Below are 18,971 nucleotides of genomic sequence, written 5' to 3'. Positions count from 1 at the left end.
CCAGACTCGACATGGGTAGTCACGTTGACTTTGCGTGGTCTCGGGCAATACAAAAAAGGGGGTGGCATAAGCAAGGACACCAAGGCTCCATCTTTAACATGCTCAAAGATGCTTTGTGAGTAGAATCACAGAGGTCATATTTGTTCTTAGATATGACTGATCGTTGTGTGACTCGTTTTAGTAACACAGTTGCCAGTTGCTCGCAGCCTAGTTAGCGCTAACCGTTGGTTAAGGGGTACCAAAACCTATAGGTTTCTATGGTATTTAACACTGGTTAGCGCTAAACGCGATTCGAACAACCCGGGCCAGGACGAAGAAACAGTGAAAAATTACTGTTTGGTTGAGTAATAAGCCTCTTCTTGTAGTAAATATATGAATACCAACATTACAATTTTGGAGCAACATTTAGTTCCTTTGAGCAACTTTCCTGGATAATTTTAGAGCAACTTTCTCAAAATATGGAATATCTTGTGGACAGCCCTACCCCAAGACATTGACACGCCTTTCCCACTTTCCATACACAAGAATGATATAACAAAGAAAGCATCTGTCATTCCTCAGGTGATAGAAAGCTAGTTCTTTGTCATTCCTGCCTTTTTTTTCTTATAGGCAGTCTTTTTGTTATCTCGTGACCCTGGGAGAGAAAACATCCTGACATAATTTACATTCCATTCGGTTCTACGTCATGCAACCATAAAAATATACGAAAACGTAATTTTTGTAGTTGCATGAATTAACACGAACGTTTGCCTTGATAATGACGATAGCATCGATGAATCGTAGGGAAGTTGTAAATTAAAATTACAACTAACTTAGAAAAGATATGTTCCCTTAAAAAAGAAAAAAACTATTTTACAGTGTCTGACGTCTTATTATATGCCACGCAAAAGACTACGGAAAAAGAGATTCAGATAATGGTGTGTTTCACTGTCACGCATCCAAAGAAATATATTCGAAACCGTTCAATGAAAACAGCCAAGAACTTAAAATAACAAGACGCCTACAAAGGCGTATCCGTGGAATGCGCAAACAGTTAACACAAATTGTCCAGTTACAGTCAACTTCAAGTACAGGTAGACTTCGGAAAATGGCGAAAGATTACCAGAAAGATACATCTGTAGTATAACTTAAAGTTTTTTGTTGTAAAAACTCATTACTAATGTCACTAAATTTGCAAATGCAAACAACGAAGCCCTATTAGCAGGTTATCAGGATACGGGATCTTTTATTTATATATTTTTTGGAAGGAGACTTAATTCAAATCCTACAGTTTTACTTGCTTCGTTAACTCCTTTCATCCAAAAATTACAGGATCAGCCTTAAATCATCCGAAAAACTTATTACAAATCACAGTTCAACAACTTATCATCCTGGGCTAGTTGTTCAGAAACTGGGTTTTAAAACGAGTTTTATCCTCTACTCCCAAATGCTGTTCAAGGCTGATATTCAGTAAAACTTTACATTAGAAGAAGTCAATCTTGAAAAACAAAAATAAGCAAAGGAAACTGTGAGCAAAAAGTTGAAAATATGAAACAAAAGTTTACGCTAATCCTGGATTAAGGTAATTGGCTTTCGAACAACTGGGCCCTGTAATCGACGTCTGGTTCTGTAATCCTGGTTTAGTTCCTTGCAAACTGTATAAATTTGCCGTGGCGAAGACAAGAAGACAACATCCGTGCTCTATTTCTCTCAATGCTCAAAAATTCCGTAATTGCGTGTTTTATAGTCCAGTCCATCTCGTTAAGAAAAATCATTAAATCCACTAGTCCAGTCCGGATTGAGATCGCCAAAACTCTCTCTATCATCGATTCAAAACTCAACAAAAGCTACAAGTAGTAAATAGTTATCAGAAACTACAACAGTTCGTCCTGATTCTACACTCGAGCTGAACAAAAAACCCAAAAAACCCTCGTCATCGTTTCTCGAGAGAACAGACAAACAGCCGAAACTGTTCTGTGCCTGCCCCTTACGGCACTGAAAAAGTACCGTACGTTGTACAATAGTACTTGACCGTAGCCCTTGGCCAAGAAACTAATCTTAGCCAAAAGCCCGAGAAGCGATCAGGATACGGGATAATTAGGTAAAAAAATTGTGGGGATACGGGATTTTTAGTCTGGAGGTGGGGGGTAGAATTGAGGAGATACGGGATATCTTTTAAAGTAAGAACGCATTGCGTGTGGTAGTGCAGTAACTTGACAGTGTTTTTTTCCATAACTGTCAACTGAGCTGCGTTTTGTTTTTTCCAGGAGATTCAAGTCCTTGCACAATATGTAGCTCTAATAATACACGACATTGTTTGGTATCGTAAATCATTACGGTGCCATGGTAGACATCTTTGCTATATATATACCCTCTAAGAAGACATGTGGTTCAGTAAAATACTAAGCCCAGAACGATTGAAGAAAATAACAGGAAATCGAGAAACATTTGGCTTCAAAGCTGACATGTTGATCATTTACAACTTCTTTCTCACCACAAGCTTAAGCGTGTACTCTGAGCTTCTAACACCTTTCCAAGACCAATGTTACTAAAGTGTTTTTTTCCCCTTTCCAGCGGGGTTAGTATCTGGATGGGGGACGTCAAAATATGCGACTTTCGCTGTCAGGAACATACGCCCAAAAATTCTATTTTAACGCTCAAAAATGCGAACAAAGCAAGGTACAGATTTTGCTAGCCTGCTTTATGCAAAACAAATATTGACGAAAAAGTAAATAAATATTAATATGTAGTTTTTAAGGAGAGCAGAAGGAACTTTTAGGAAGTGTCGATCGAGAATAAAACAATTTGCCATCAGCGAAAAACATTTCGGGAGATTTTTGTTACGTTCCATCAGAGTTCAATTTTTGGTCATACAAGTAAAATCGCAAAATCGGAAGTGAGTTCGATTTTAGCGGCCGCCTGTGATCAAGTTATACCTTGCGTGTTTACTGAAAACTCACGAAACAAAGGATGCATCTGTGACAGAATGACGGCATAACACCTGGTTTTTGTTAGTGTGTTTTTTTTTTCTTTCAAGTGTTATAAAGTTCGACAAGATCTATGTGCGAATTTAACATAAAGATCACAATTGTTGATGCTAGTCCAAGTGTCAGCTGAAGTTAAACTCCTCCGAATAAGGTTAGTACTTGGATGGGGGACGGCTGCGAAGTCCCCGTGACGGCGATAGCTAATTCGTTTTATTTAAACTTGATTTCATTTTTTATCTTGTTTGGCCGTTGAAAGCTATTTTCTTATTTTCTTTCTACGTCAAAACGGCGAACAAATTGATTCCCAAGAAATATTGGAGTACGTAATTCGTTCTATGCAAAATGCTTCTAATGAAGTATTCGTTCTATGCAAAATAATAATGTTCACAGTGGAACACACAAGTACGAAGCAAGATCTAGAAATAACGTAGAAAATTCTCCTTACCTTTAAAGCTTGCCTTTTTCAAAGAAAAAGCATCTATCCACTTTATCGAATAGTTTAATACTGAAACAATCATGGCGGGCGGAAAGATTCTATTATAAATGTTTGCTTTCACCGACCTAACGGAAGTGTGTCACGGTGGCCGAGTGGTCTGACGCGCTAGCAAAGAAGAATCGTGATGGCTTGAGATGAAGAGGAGTTCTCCTCGGGGCAAGGAAGTTTGGAAATACCGGAAGGAATATAAGTCAATCCACCCGATCGGAGATTAACTCAATATCCGTGGGGAATGCACATTTGTGACTACCAACAAAAAAAAGACACCAGCCCGGTTTTAAGACGTGGATGCCTTCGTCATTCCACCTATTAATTTTCGGGCGATTTATTGGCTAATTTACGTCACGTGGTGCAAACTGACAGGTCTGTTTTCACGTAATAACACGCGTTTGTGTGGATATTTGCCCTGCAAATGCTGTTCAAAAGAAACAAAGCCGGCGGAAAAAAAGGCAGCAGAAGAGTTTCTGAAGTCTAGCTTGTGATAGTGACATTAAAAGGGTGGTGGCAAATGTTGCTCTGGAAAGTACAAGAAAGTCAACAAAACATATTACTGTCAATGTCTTTGAAGGTGAAGAAAGTTAGGTGCACACTTAAGAGATTTAATCCCACGCGATCTTAAACTGAGTCAATTTATAGAAACTAAATATTTTGAGCAAGAGCCGATACAACGTAGATTTAATTTTAGTGGTGTACTATATTTCGGCTGGCCAAACCAGCCTTCTTCAGGTACAATGAGAGTTTACATTGGATTGATTCTATGTACATATATATAGTAAATGGATGTTGACGTAATACTGGAAAAAATGTGATAAAAAATAGCATTTACAACAAATCTGAATTCAAATACTAAGAGTAACGGAAAAATAAAGTAAGTGACTCTGAACAATAAACTGAAATCTAATACGTTTCTTCGCAGATAATAAGACCGTTAGGGGAACAATTTTCCTGCCTTTTGAAATTAAAAAAGCTTCCCTGGCCTTACGGATCGAGTCTCTGTTAGAAAATATTTTTTCGATAAGAATTAATTGCATGTTCTTAGAGATGTTGTGGGGAGAGGAAAGGAAATGTTCTGCGACTGTAGCAGGTTTGGATTTGGTGTTAGCGTTATCTAAAAGGCGACGGTGTCCATTGAAACTGTCTTTTAAATGTCGTTTAGTTTCTCCTATGTACTGTAGAGGGCATCTGTTACACTGAATCATGTAGATAAGGTTTTTGGTTTCGCAAGTTATGTGGGAATTAATGGAGCGTGTTTTGGCAGTAGAGAAGAATGTGTAGTTGGTTAGTCCATGGAAAATGTAAGGACAGGTAGCGCAGTTTTTGCCACAGCGAAAAGAACCGGAAGGAAGTGCGGAATTAGAATGAGTTACCTTAACTGCAACCAGCAGATCTCGAAGTTTAGGGGAGCGCCTGAAAGCCACCACAGGTAGATGTAGGAAAGCATTTTTGCAGCGGTCACAGGAAAAAAAGTAGATTGTAGTGTTTTTTTTTTTTTTTTTTTATTACGTTGAAGATGGCATGAAGTGATGGATTATAGGTCGTTATGAAAGGTATGCGTTCGGGTTTGTTTATCTTTTTAGGTTGCAGGGTATGTATGTATGCGGGGAATGTCTGCGGCTCGTTGTATTTGTTTAGTTACAAAGTCGCATTTGTAACCTCGTTTCAGATGGTATGTCGTTAGTTCAGTGGTACGAATCTTCGTCGGTAGAACAAATTCGTCGTAAGCAGAGTGCTAGGCAGAAAGGAATGGCTTTTTTTTTGTGTGTAGAGGATGACAAGAGGAATAAAATAAATGTTGGTGTTTGTCCGTAGGTTTCGTGTATAGGTCTGTATTTCTGTTTCCGTCACTAGTTAGTGAGACGTAAACGTCAAGGAAAGGAACATTGGTGGGAGAGTGTGAGCTAGTGAATTTTATGGTAGGGTGAATGCTGTTGAGATAATCGATTTTAAGGTTCTCCGGACTTTCAGTCCACGGATCATAAAAATTTCATCGATGTATCTCAACCAAGTACGGGAGTGAAATGGGGCGTTTCTTAGAGCATTATTTTCGAAAAGCCCAAGGAAGGGGTTAGCAAAATAGGGGGCCATTTTAGTGCCCATAGCTGTGCCGTGGATTTGAAGGTAGTGGCTGTCATTAAAAGTGAAGTTATTCATGGTGAGAATCATGCGGATGAGGTCGCAAATAGTGCCAGTAGGAATGGTGTTGAGGATCAGTGCGTAAAAAAATGATCACAAGCGTTAATACCTTAATTATTTGAAATATTACTACATAAAAATGAGACGTCAAGTGTTACTAATAATGAATTAGACGGTAATTTGCCAATGGTAAGGAGTTTATTGAGGAAATCATTAGTGTCTTTAACATAAGATGGTATAGTTTGTGGACAAGAGGTTGAAGATGGTGGTCAATAAAATGGGATATGCTTTAGAGTCGTTAAGTTGTCTGTTGCATTCGTCAATATACCAGGTTTTAACCATAATAAGTGTACCGGAACCCTTGTCTGCTGGTTTTATTACAATGTCTTGTCGTTGTTTAAGTTGGCGTATTGCCTGTCGTTCTGAGGTGGTAAGACTGTCACGAGCAGGTTTAGGTTTACACGTAGTGATGTCAAGTTTAACAGCGTCTAAAAATGTATGTAGGGCCTGTTCTCTGTTAGCAGGAGGGTTCCAAACACTTTTATTATGGAAAGGGTTGTCTCGTTTGTTCACGTTAGTGGTGTTGTTCTCGTCAAAGAAGTACTCTGTTAGTCGCATGCGTCGAGCAAAGTCGTATATGTCGGCCGAGATTTCAGGCCAGTTGAATGGCAGATGTGTCTAGGAGTAGGACTGAATGTGAGGCCAAGTGCGAGAACGGATATCTCGTTGGGAGACAGAATAGAATTGGAGATATTTATCACAGACGAGTGATCAAGTGGAAGCTTAGCAGGCTTGCTCTTGTGGCGAGAGCGTTTGCGAGTGCGGGAAATACTTAGTTTCTCAAATTGTAATTACGCTGATCAGATCAAGCCACTGATCCAACGTACACCGACAGATTGTCCACGGTTGCTTGCTTCAAAACTCTGCAATTTATAGAGTAGAGAATTTAATGCACTGTGTTTACTAACTATAAAATAAACCAACCGTTCGAAGGAGAGAGAAATTCCAGCCGCACTTGAAACTCTGCCATCCAGACTTTGCACATTCTGTCTTTCATGGTTGAATTAAATTTCTTTTTCAGTGAGCAAAAAAGCGCCTTGTTTTCGAGTTTTCGACAAGCAGTGACAATTAGAATGATTTGATTCTTTTTCTTAGACCGACACGCTTACTTTCTAGTCAAACTTTGAACAGTGTATCAAAAAAATACGAGGCATCGCCAGCACATTCAATACTGGCTTTTTACGAGCGGTTTTTGCGCGATATGAAAATTAATGAGAGGGTTATAAAATAAGTAAACCCCTTTCTGGCTTGCTGGTATGTTGGCTGATAATGTTCTTGGCTGGGAGATTGTCCTCAAAATTTCATATTTGCCCTCGAAGCTGCGCTTCTCGGCCAAATATTCATTTTTCGGACAATCTCTCAGCCGCGGACATTATCAGCCGACATACCAGCGGCTAGTTCTAAAGCAGAGTATGGGGAATGGAGGAATGGAAACGAGGAATCTGTAATATAGGGAATCTCTAAATACGAGAAATCTGAAAAAGGGGGAATTACAAAAGGGAGAATCTCTAAAAGGGGGAATCTTTCTCTTCCGTCCGCAGTTTCTGGTTAACTTCGAGTGAAAGTTGGTGCTTAGTTGAAGCTTTGAATATATTTTCCAAGATGTCAAAAGTGAAAGTTTAACTGTTGTTCATATTTAATATCATAGAGCTACATTTTTAATTTTTAGCGACATCCCCGATTGAGTTTTCTCAGGCATGTCCAGTGAGAGTTGTAAACATTGTCTGGCGATATTGTTATCTTTTGCAAATGAATGTAAAACGTTTGTATTAAGTTCAGTCAAAGAAAGTCTACCAAGTTCATTCCTGGCTACAACATTCGGACAATGTTTATTTACTGTTAAGACTTTTTTGCAAAGGAAAATATGTGTTTTTTCAATGAAGTGTTTTTCCCTGGTGTTGAAATCATCCTTCTCGTAAATTCCCCATACCTCTGAACCACATAGGAGGATTGGTATGAAAAGTGAATCAAAAACTTTATTTGTTACAGCAAGTGGTATTTTCGTGAAAACTAGAAAGCGACGAGTGGCGAAAAAAGGATCGTGTAACTCAATTTGCAATCTCTTCAATTTCCGTTGGAAGAGAAGCTGACGCCAAGGTAGGTATAATTATTTACAATTGCTATTTTATGCTAGTTAATCTGAAAATGAAATTTATCCGAGACTGGTTTTCCATATTTCTTCTGGAAGATCATAACTTTCGTTTTCTTAAGATTCGATGAAACGAAAGGTGTCACGGAAATACATGTCGAGAAAAAATTCCTTGATGACGACACCGTGGAAACACTTTTCCTCATGTGTTCGTCACGTGATCCATTTGGATCGTGACACCGCTTGCAGCGTCCACATTCTCATACAAGGTAGGAAATAACTTATAACATCTCACTTTAAAGGCTTTAACCAATGCTTAGTTTAAGCCCAGCAGTATTTTAAGACTACTTTATTCGAAACGACAGTAAATCTTGACAATGACGACTTTTCAAAAGTAAACATGGTACAACAGACTGTAGTAGAACTAACCGGTTCAACAGCAGAAAGACTTGTCTTGATCGCAGTGATACGCCAAACTGTACAGTTTTTGGGTCGCCATGTATTCCTCTGAAGTCCTGCTTGTCATAACTGGAATACGCTCAAGGTTTCTGTTCAAATTATTAGTTGCATTTTTGCATGGACATTTTCTCCGAAGAACCCGAGTACGTTCATTAAATACGCTCAAAGCCGTTGCCATCCCATTACTAGCTCCGCCAGTCCTTGCTTGCAATCCTGTCATAACTGGTTTTTTATTGCCATTTATACCCTTAGGGTAGTACATCGCTTTGAAATGAAGCCATCAATTTGATATGCAACGATCGTTTCCTCATGATCAGAACACACGTTTCGTGACCTCTCGAATATACTTGGCTTTGGAGTAAATCCCTTAGTAAAGACTGCCGATTGGGGACAATATTTTTAGCTTTTCTGACCAAAGAAGGCGAAGAAAGATATGTTCTAAAACCAGCGTCCATTTCAGGTCGAGTTTCTATTTCATGAAATACCGGGCGACTATCAAAAAAACTATATTTTAGGAGCAAAATGTTTTCTTTATTTGAAAAAACAAACATGTTAACTCCGTGACCTTTTCTACTGAGTAACGCAGCTCAACATTTGCCTCTTACGTGCCAATAGGGAGCTTACGAAACGACGACGCCGACGGCAACGACGACGCTACAAAACAATAGGTTTAGTGAGCAAAAACAATGGCTCTGCACGTGCGTTTTACATTTTGGTACATTTCTTTGCCGTCATCTCCTAAATGCGACGTGAAATGACCAAATTCAAGGTTCTGTGGAGGACGCTAGCACATGACGATGAATTTTCAGTTCTCTCTCTACGCTTCCAACCCACTCATACCAGTTTTAATTCCTCACCACATTTTTAACGCGAAACGAAATGAAATAGCTTCGTAGTGATATAAATAACGCGAACTCGTATTTTTAAATGAAGTCCTCGTAGCCGTCCTCGTCCTCTTTTCGTAAGCTCCCTCGCTATTGACGTAAACGTACCCTGTGAATACCCTAGACATGGACGTGTTAGATATTTCCGCTTTGCTTTGTTGGGAAAAAAGGGCAACTGAAGTGTTATGTCTACTTCTTTTCCTCTTTTTTTTTCTTTTTTTCTTTTTTCTGTCTTTTTGTTTCTTTTCCGATCTTCCCTTATCTCTCTTTGCTCTCCCTTCGCCACGTATCCTTATTTTCGCTCGTTGTACACCACACCCCATCTCATTCCCTTCTCCCCCTTGTTCCTCTTTCCCTCCCCCTCCCCCTCCCCCTCCCCTTCGCTCTCTCCCTTTTCTCTCTTCCCCTTACCTTTCGTCAACACATTCCTGTGGGTTAATTATGCAAGTCAAACATAAGACGAGAAAGACACCTTCTTTATTCTTTTAAGACTGAATGAAATATGGAGAGAAAAAGAAATTTCATTCTGAGGTGGCTTATCCTGGCTTCTGGTAAGTATTTATTAAACCTGATAGAGGTTTTCCCATTCGTTCATTTAATAATGAAAAATGCCTGTCGGGCGGAGCATTTTATTCTTTGAAGGAAGCTCAACTTGGTGACAGAGGGCAATTTGTGAACTTCGAGATTTTAATCATACATTAGAAAAAGAAAATTAAGGGAGAATGGGCTGCAAATAGCATTTTTATATTTTTGCAACTGTGACACGATTAAATAAAGCCCAGAGTGCTTTACAAAATTGAAAATCAATGGAAAAGAAGAACGGGAAAACAACGAATAGAAACATTTACTGGCTGAACATTTCTTTGTTTCTGAGCTCATCAGCTCAGCTAGAGTCGAAGTGCAAGTTTTTGTTTTCAAAGATATGGAAAAAGACACTCTGAATTTTCTTCTTGAACACTTGCTCTACTGTGATTACCTTGTGATCTTTAGCACTGACCTCATTCCACCACGAAACGCCAATTCTGGATCGAAGAAAGCCAAGTCCTCTTTTCAATTTCACTTTTGATCAGTATGAAAATTTCCTGACGTAAAAAGCCGCATGTTGTAAGAATAGACGTCTTAAATATTTTAGGGTAATAACTGGTGGAAGTCTATTTTTAACTACGTAGACCATTGTTATGTTGTTATGGCAACGTGTATCGTAGGCTATTTACTGTGTCCAAGGCACGCGCATGGAATATTTTTTAATGCCTCTCTTTTCGGTTTTATAAGTCCTCAGCTTAAAACATTAATCAGGTTGCCATAAGTGTGTTCATTGATTCTTTTGGTTGGGGCTTTAATTTGACTTGTTTTTTTGGTCAGAAATATAGTTCCTGTACGATTCCGTCTTACACAGATCGAAGAGGCGGCCTACTTAGACTGTCGTTTTGGCTCTTTGGATTGCGTCAGTGTAAATGTCCGGGTTTGAATTTTTCATTATTATTATAAGTTTATTATTATTATTTTTTGCAGTTGAAATGGTAGTCAAAGCACAGTTTTGGGGACTGATATTTTCTTCACAGTCTCCGTCATGTAAGTAGAACTTCAACTCGCTAAACTGATTGTAGATGGTGTGACAACATGGATAGTTAAGTCTAATTGGTAAATGTCTCCTGTGTCTCCTGTGTTTTGGGACCATCTTCTTTCAAAGTTCTGTTACACGTCACAATTATTCAAGATGGCGGCGCCCGGAAAATTTTAATGTGAAAATGAATGTTTGCAAAACATTTTTCCTGATACAAATACTGATTGAAAATTTCTAAAACAAAATTGATTGCAAATATTATTTCCTCGCACGGTTTTGCATGGTTTTTTGCGTATCACTTTGTCAACGAGTCAATCCGAGTTATAACAATACAACAATACCTCTAATTTGCTAAACGATTAGGTTAAAATACTGAATCAGTCTATTATTAGACAGCACTTGTGTGTATTACATTTTTGAAATTGGTGTTCTCGGCTAGTCATTTCATTGTCATTAAAAATGATAAATTGCACGGTACATGTAACAGTGCATTGTATATATTGCATATTGAAAACGTACTGTATAAGATATGGAGAATATTGATCTATTTATTGATTAATGTTTATGTTTTCTCTGAATTTTTGGTTTTTCTCCCCTCTATGCCGGAGAAATTTGAAAACGCAACTTTATTTGTCTACTTAGACCTTCCAACCACACTAATCCGCACAAAGCCGGATATATTAGCCACCGAAAACGGAACTTTTTGAAACCGTCTCCGGAGTGAAAGAAATTTAAAACGCCACCTTGTCGTATTAATATGGACGAAAAACATGTTTAAAAACGGAAATGTTCGAAAATGGGGACGAGTACATGATTGTTATGTCATTTCAACATTTAACGAAGTGCCAATAGCCATATTATTGTACATAATATCTAGTTTTATTGCTTATTTGGACTTAAACGTCGCGCTTTTTAAACATGTATTTAATATATTGACGGGGAAGGAATAAAACACGTCCATTACTAGTATCCTAGGGTTCTCGACGAGCCCAGCAGTGATACAAACCATTCAAGGAACGACGATTTTGGACAAGACCTGGCAGAACTATTGCGTGGTGGGACAACTTCGTAGACTTACGGTGACGGTACTTTCTTGAGGAAGGTCGCGTAAACAACAAAACCCGAATTTAAGTTGGTGGGCAAACGCGGGAGGAGAGTTAACCCTTTGACCGCCATAAATGCAAATTGACACTTATAGATTTTACTCTGTCTAACGCCAGACGATTTTACTCGTCAATGGGGAAGCCCTCGGCGGTGAAAAGGTATGCGCATACTCAAAAATGCATTTAAGCGTTTCTGCTGTCTCTGATCGTTGTAGTGTGGACTGTTGTCCTGTTTCGTGTGTGGACGGCAAACGTTTGTTGAGTTTTCGTTGCGGGAATTCCGTTTTCAGATCTCTCCGGCATATTTTGGGCCAGGCCTCAGTCCAGTCCAGTGTCTGATCACACTGTTCACTGCCTCTTTAGTGGTGCCTCTTTAGTATTAGCAGTGTCTTCCCCTTTCAATAATATCTTCTTTTCCATCATATAAATTGTCTTATACGTACTTGTGAATATTTTGGAATCGTTGACTGCAAAGTGATTGTTTAAGTAAAAAATGATTAAAATGGTGAACGAATTCTAACTTAATTATATTCCTCCCTCCGGCTATTGATCATGAATATTCTTTCGTTTTTTAGCATCAGCAGTGTTATCGCCGTCAGTTACTTCAAGAATTGTGGCTTCTAAATCTTCATGTAAGTAAGCGACAGATAGATAGACAGACAGACCGATGTTTTATTCGGCCTTGATCTTCTCACAAAGTTAATTAGCGTGCATCTGTAATTCAACGAGTCACCAACGAGTCACCATTTTTAAGAAAGCTTTTTTTTGGTGAGAAATATGCACAATTGAACCACGACGATAAAACAGTCAGAAAGGGCAGTGAACACAGAAGGTGAATCGATTGTTTTGGACACTATAGTAGAGAAAATAGCCATTTTTGAGGCAAATGTGCATGGTGACGTTGTCAATGCACTGAGAAAAAGGATCCTGCTAAATTTAATTAATACAGTGGTGACTCGTGCACACTAACACAATGTCGTTGTTTTCTTCTCTTGTTGGTTTTGTCTAGCGAAATTCGACTTGAAAAAATGTTAAGCGATATCAAATTAGCCTACAATGGAGTTGTATGAAAAAAAACAGTCAGTAGAAACCGTCTAATACAGTAACGTTTTCAAACTGCGTGTCACCATTTTGGTACAAAGTTGCTCACGCAATGAACTAAAGTAAACAAGCTTTTTACATCACGTGTCATAAGTTTCTATCCTTGTGCAAAATTAGTGTTTTTCATAACTATAACTTGTGTTTCTGTATTTCCATGTCTCTCACCGACAGAAATTGTCGAAGAGTTATAAAAAAAAAACTGTACTAACATAAAAAGTATTCTTTTAAATTTCCGGGTCTTACGAAGTTTTACTCGCGTAACATTGGGCCGGGTAATACATATATGTGCAAACTAATTTTAAGCCGTAACAATATTTGACAGTTGGCGATACATCGTCATTTTATGTAAAATACCGCATCAGTTAGTATTTTATACGACCTCCTGAGGAAAGCTACATCAAGGTAAAAGGCAATATCCTTCGTCCATATATATTCAGTATGTTGTCATCTCATTTTTAGCGCAAATCTTAATCTGTTTTAGCACATCCAAGAAGTCGAAAGTCCTTTTTTGTTGATTGTAGGCAGTAGTAGTAATATCCTTTAGAAGTTGGAAAGGACGAAACTTTTCTCACAGATACAGCAATTGTAGAAACCCCGCCTCCTTGCCCTCCCTCTTCTATAACATAACTTCCATGGGCGTCCTCTGTTTAAACAATGGCTGGATAGGTTTTCTCTTAACTGTTAAACTTTGTATGTGCTTTTCTTTCCAGGAAAATCGTCACTGATTAATCTCCAATCGCTTTTAGGAAAAATGTAGCGCGTTTTAGCTACTTTTTACGAAGAGAAAACCTTTGAATGCGAGATAAAAAAAAATACGCTCGTGCCCTTGTCACGCTATCAATGGCAGCAAGAAAAACCATATTTCAGATCATGACTCTCTTCTTAGCTAAATCTAAACAATTTCGCTTATTTTATCATTGTGGATATATAACAAAAGAAATTCGAACACTGTACATCAAACTCAGTTACGAATAAAAACGTTAAACAGCACTATCGTACCGGTTATAAGGCGACTGTAAAGTTGTGTCACTTATGACCCTGTCAGCACGTCCTATAAATAGTTTAAATTCCTCACAAATACAGTCTGTAAAATTCGTTGGAACATTACCCGACTATAACAGAAACCTGAAGCTTTCGCCAAGCTCACTCTCCCCTCACAATGTGGTTTTAACGCGAGTTTCTCAGCCCAGTTGCCAAAACCACATTGTGGGAGGGCAATAAAATTGTAAAGTGTTTCAACCAGTTTGTCCGGTACTGTATTTTTTTAGGAATTTCAGTTATTAAAAGAATTGGCGGGAAATATTCTACATTTCAGGAGAAGGAACACCCTTGATTTATAGCGGCCTAGATTGACTGTTGCGCCATATTTGTGATAAATTCGACAAGAAATGCAACCATACATTTTTTCAGGTTTGTTTGAATTTGGTTTTTGTTTCTCGTTCAAAAAAGAAAGCCTATTCATAGAAGGTTGACTGTGGCTTGAGCAATTTCTGCTTAGGAACGACCTTAACTAGGATGAATTTGCAGAGGCCGTTTTCGAGTTTTATTGCGTTAAGGAAAAAATCGTAATTATCTTGGTAACCTGTAGTTGCTGTTTGGCGTGCGAAACACTTTATAACTCCTCTAAACTCTGTTGTTCCAACCTTTTTGTAATCCTGGTACGGACCACGATCCGCTTTGGTTGATACTGTAGTACTGAACAGCGATGAATTGTATTCTCTCAAATGACGTTCGTTTGTTGTTCCCTAAATTAACGCACGGCACGATGTTTCACTTCTTTTGTGAGGGCACAAAGTTCATTTACCTACACTCAAATAACATTCCGCACGGGAGATGGACTTTTAACCCGATTCTCCAATATTTTGGCACACAGCAATGAGAAGAGTTTCACCTTTGTTAGATGAGCGTTCGCACGTCGAACGCTTTTTCATTCCATTCAGTCATGCTGCACAAATTGCCCGAAAAAGAACAACAGTGTATTTCCCATGCCTACCCGTTTTATTCGGCCTTGATCTTCTCACAAAGTTAATTAGCGTGCATCTGTAATTCACCGAGTCACCAACGAGTCACCATTTTTAAGAAAGCTTTTTGGTGAGAAATATGCACAATTGAACCACGACGATAAAACAGTCAGAAAGGGCAGTGAACACAGAAGGTGAATCGATTGTTTTGGACACTATAGTAGAGAAAATAGCCATTTTTGAGGCAAATGTGCATGGTGACGTTGTCACTGCACTGAGAAAAAGGATCCTGCTAAATTTAATTGATACAGTGGTGACTCGTGGCACACTAACACAATGTCGTTGTTTTCTTCTCTTGTTGTTTTGTCTAGCGAAATTCGACTTGAAAAATTGTTAAGCGATATCAATTAGCCTACAATGGCGTTGGTATGAAAAAACAGTCAGTAGAAACCGTCTAATACATTCACGTTTTCAAACTGCGTGTCACCATTTTGGTACAAAGTTGCTCACGCAATGAACTAAAGTAAACAAGCTTTTACATCACGTGTCATAAGTTTCTATCCTTGTGCAAAATGATGTTCTCATAACTATAACTTGTGTTTCCTGTATTTCCATGTCTCATCACCGACAGAAATTGTCGAAAAGTTATAAAAAAATAACTGTACTAACATAAAAAGTATTCTTTTACATTTCCCGGGTCTTACGAAGTCTTACTCGCGTAACATTGGGGCGGGTAATACATATATGTGCAAACTAATTTTAAGCCGTAACAATATTTGGACAGTTGGCGATACCTCGTCATTTTATGTAAAATACCGCATCAGTTAGTATTTTATACGACCTCCTGAGGGAAGCTACATCAAGGTAAAAGGCAATATCCTTCGTCCATATAGTCAGTATGTTGTCATCTCATTTTTAGCGCAAATCTTAATCTGTTTCGCACATCCGAAGTCGAAAGTCCTTTTTGTTGATTGTAGGCAGTAATATCCTTTAGAAGTTGGAAAGGACGAACTTTTCTCACAGATACAGCAATTGTAGAAACCCCGCCTCCCTTGCCATCTATAACATAACTTCCATGGGCGTCCTCTGTTAAACAATGGCTGGATAGGTTTTCTCTTAACTGTTAAACCTTTGTATGTGCTTTTCTTTCCAGGAAAATCGTCACTGATTAATCTCCAATCGCTTTTAGGAAAAATGTAGCGCGTTTAGCTACTTGACGAAGAGAAAACCTTTGAATGCGAGATAAAACAAATACGCTCGTGCCCTTGTCACGCTATCATGGCAGCAAGAAAAACCATATTTCAGATCATGACTCTCTTCTTAGCTAACTCTAAACAATTTCGCTTATTTTATCATTGTGGATATATACAAAAGAAATTCGAACACTGTACATCAAACTCAGTTACGAATAAAAACGTTAAACAGCACTATCGTACCGGTTATAAAGGCGACGTAAAGTTGTGTCACTTATAACCCTGTCAGCACGTCCTATAAATAGTTTAAATTCCTCACTATACAGTCCGTTACAAAATTCGTTGGAACAGTACACGACTATACAGACCTGAAGCTTTCGCAGCTCACTCTCCCTCACAATGTTGTTTTAACGCGAGTTTCTCAGCCCAATTGCCAAAACAACATTGTTGAGGGCAAGAAATTGTAAAGTGTTTCAACAATTTTGTCCGGGACTGTATTTTTGAGGAATTTCAGTTATGAAAAGAATTGGCGGAAATATGCTACATTTTAGGAGAAGGAAACCCTTGATTTATAGCGGCCCTAGAGTGAGATGTTGCGCCATATTTGTGATAAATTCGACAAGAAATGCAAACATACATCATGTTCAGGTTTGTTTGAATTTGGTTGGTTGTTTCTCGTTCAAAAAAGAAAGCCTATTCATAGAAGGTTGACTGTGGCTGAGCATGTTCTGCTTAGGAACGACCTTAACTAGGATGAATTTGCAGAGGCCCGTTTCGAGTTTTATTGCGTGAAGGAAAAATCGTAATATCTTGGTAACTGGAGTTGCTGGTTGCGGCAAAACACTTTATAACTCCTCTAAACTCTGTTTTCCAACCTTTTTGTAATCCTGGTACGACCACGATTCGCTTTGGTTGATACTGTAAGTACTGACAGCGATGAAGTGATTCTCTCAAATGACGTTCGTTGGTGTCCTAAATTAACGCACGGCACGATTTTTCACTTCTTTTGGAAGGTCACAAAGTTCATTTACCTACACTCAATAACATTCCGCACGGGATATTGACTTTTAACCCGATTCTCCAATATTTTGCACCAGCAAGGAAGAGTTCACCTTTGTTAGATGAGCGTTCGCCGGTCGAAAGTCTTTTCATTTCATTTCATGCGGCACAAATTCCCGAAAAAGAACAACAGTGTATTTCCCCATGCTCCCGTTTTATTCGGCCTTGATCTTCGTACAAAGTTAATTAGCGTGCATCTGTAATTCAACGAGTCACCAACGAGTCACCATTTTTAAGAAAGCTTTTTTGGTGAGAAATATGCACAATTGAACCACGACGATAAAACAGTCAGAAAGGGCAGTGAACACAGAAGGTGAATCGATTGTTTTGGACACTATAGTAGAGAAATAGCCATTTTTGAGGCAAATGTGCATGGTGACGTTGTCACTGCACTGAGAAAAGGATCCTGCTAAATTTAATGATACAGTGGTGACTCGTGCACACTAACACAATGTCGTTGTTTTCTTCTCTTGTTGGTTTTGTCTAGCGAAATTCGACTTGAAAAATTGTTAAGCGATATCAAATTAGCCTACAATGGCGTTGTTGTGAAAAAACAGTCAGTAGAAACCGTCTAAGACAGTAACGTTTTCAAACTGCGTGTCACCATTTTGGTACAAAGTTGCTCACGCAATGAACTAAAGTAAACAAACTTTTACATCACGTGTCATAAGTTTCTATCCTTGTGCAAAATTAGTGTTCTTCATAACTATAACTTGTGTTTCCTGTATTTCCATGACTCTCACCGACAGAAATTGTCGAAAAGTTATAAAAAAATAACTGTACTAACATAAAAAGTATTCTTTTACATTTCCCGGGTCTTACGAAGTCTTACTCGCGTAACATTGGGCCGGGTAATACATATATGTGCAAACTAATTTTAAGCCGTAACAATATTTGACAGTTGGCGATACCTCGTCATTTTTATGTAAAATACCGCATCAGTTAGTATTTTATACGACCTCCTGAGGGAAGCTACATCAAGGTAAAAGGCAATATCCTTCGTCCATATATATTCAGTATGTTGTCATCTCATTTTTTAGCGCAAATCTTAATCTGTTTCGCACATCCAAGAAGTCGAAAGTCCTTTTTTGTTGATTGTAGGCAGTAATATCCTTTAGAAGTTGGAAAGGACGAACTTTTCTCACAGATACAGCAATTGTAGAAACCCCGCCTCCCTTGCCATCTATAACATAACTTCCATGGGCGTCCTCTGTTAAACAATGGCTGGATAGGTTTTCTCTTAACTGTTAAACCTTTGTATGTGCTTTTCTTTCCAGGAAAATCGTCACTGATTAATCTCCAATCGCTTTTAGGAAAAATGTAGCGCGTTTTAGCTACTTTACGAAGAGAAAACCTTTGAATGCGAGATAAAACAAATACGCTCGTGCCCTTGTCACGCTATCAATGGCAGCAAGAAAAACCATATTTCAGATCATGACTCTCTTCTTAGCTAAATCTAAACAATTTCGCTTATTTTATCATTGTGGATATATAACAAAAGAAATTCGAACACTGTACATCAAACTCAGTTACGAATAAAAACGTTAAACAGCACTATCGTACCGGTTATAAAGGCGACTGTAAAGTTGTGTCACTTATGACCCTGTCAGCACGTCCTATAAATAGTTTAAATTCCTCACTAATACTGTCCGTGACAAAATTCGTTGGAACAGTACACGACTATACAGACCTGAAGCTTTCGCAGCTCACTCTCCCCTCACAATGTTGTTTTAACGCGAGTTTCTCAGCCCAATTGCCAAAACAACATTGTGGGAGGGCAAGAAATTGTAAAGTGTTTCAACAATTTTGTCCGGGACTGTATTTTTGAGGAATTTCAGTTATGAAAAGAATTGGCGGGAAATATGCTACATTTTAGGAGAAGGAAACCCTTGATTTATAGCGG

At 38.5% G+C, this 18,971-nt stretch overlaps 1 long non-coding RNA gene across 1 annotated transcript; it reads left to right on the top strand.

Moving 5' to 3' along the window:
• The first annotated feature begins 7,981 nt into the window (after positions 1–7,981).
• Positions 7,982–12,386, top strand: LOC138008220 (uncharacterized). The gene is made up of 4 exons (XR_011124219.1): positions 7,982–8,013; positions 9,578–9,638; positions 10,600–10,659; positions 12,330–12,386. It is a non-coding gene; the product is annotated as an uncharacterized lncRNA (long non-coding RNA).
• Positions 12,387–18,971: the final 6,585 nt, after the last annotated feature.

The sequence above is a fragment of the Montipora foliosa genome, chromosome 6 (genome assembly GCF_036669935.1).
Source record: "Montipora foliosa isolate CH-2021 chromosome 6, ASM3666993v2, whole genome shotgun sequence".
Classification (NCBI taxonomy): domain Eukaryota; kingdom Metazoa; phylum Cnidaria; class Anthozoa; order Scleractinia; family Acroporidae; genus Montipora; species Montipora foliosa.
The sequence above is the reverse complement of the archived record's forward strand: the minus strand, read 5'-3'. Positions and strand labels throughout refer to the sequence as shown.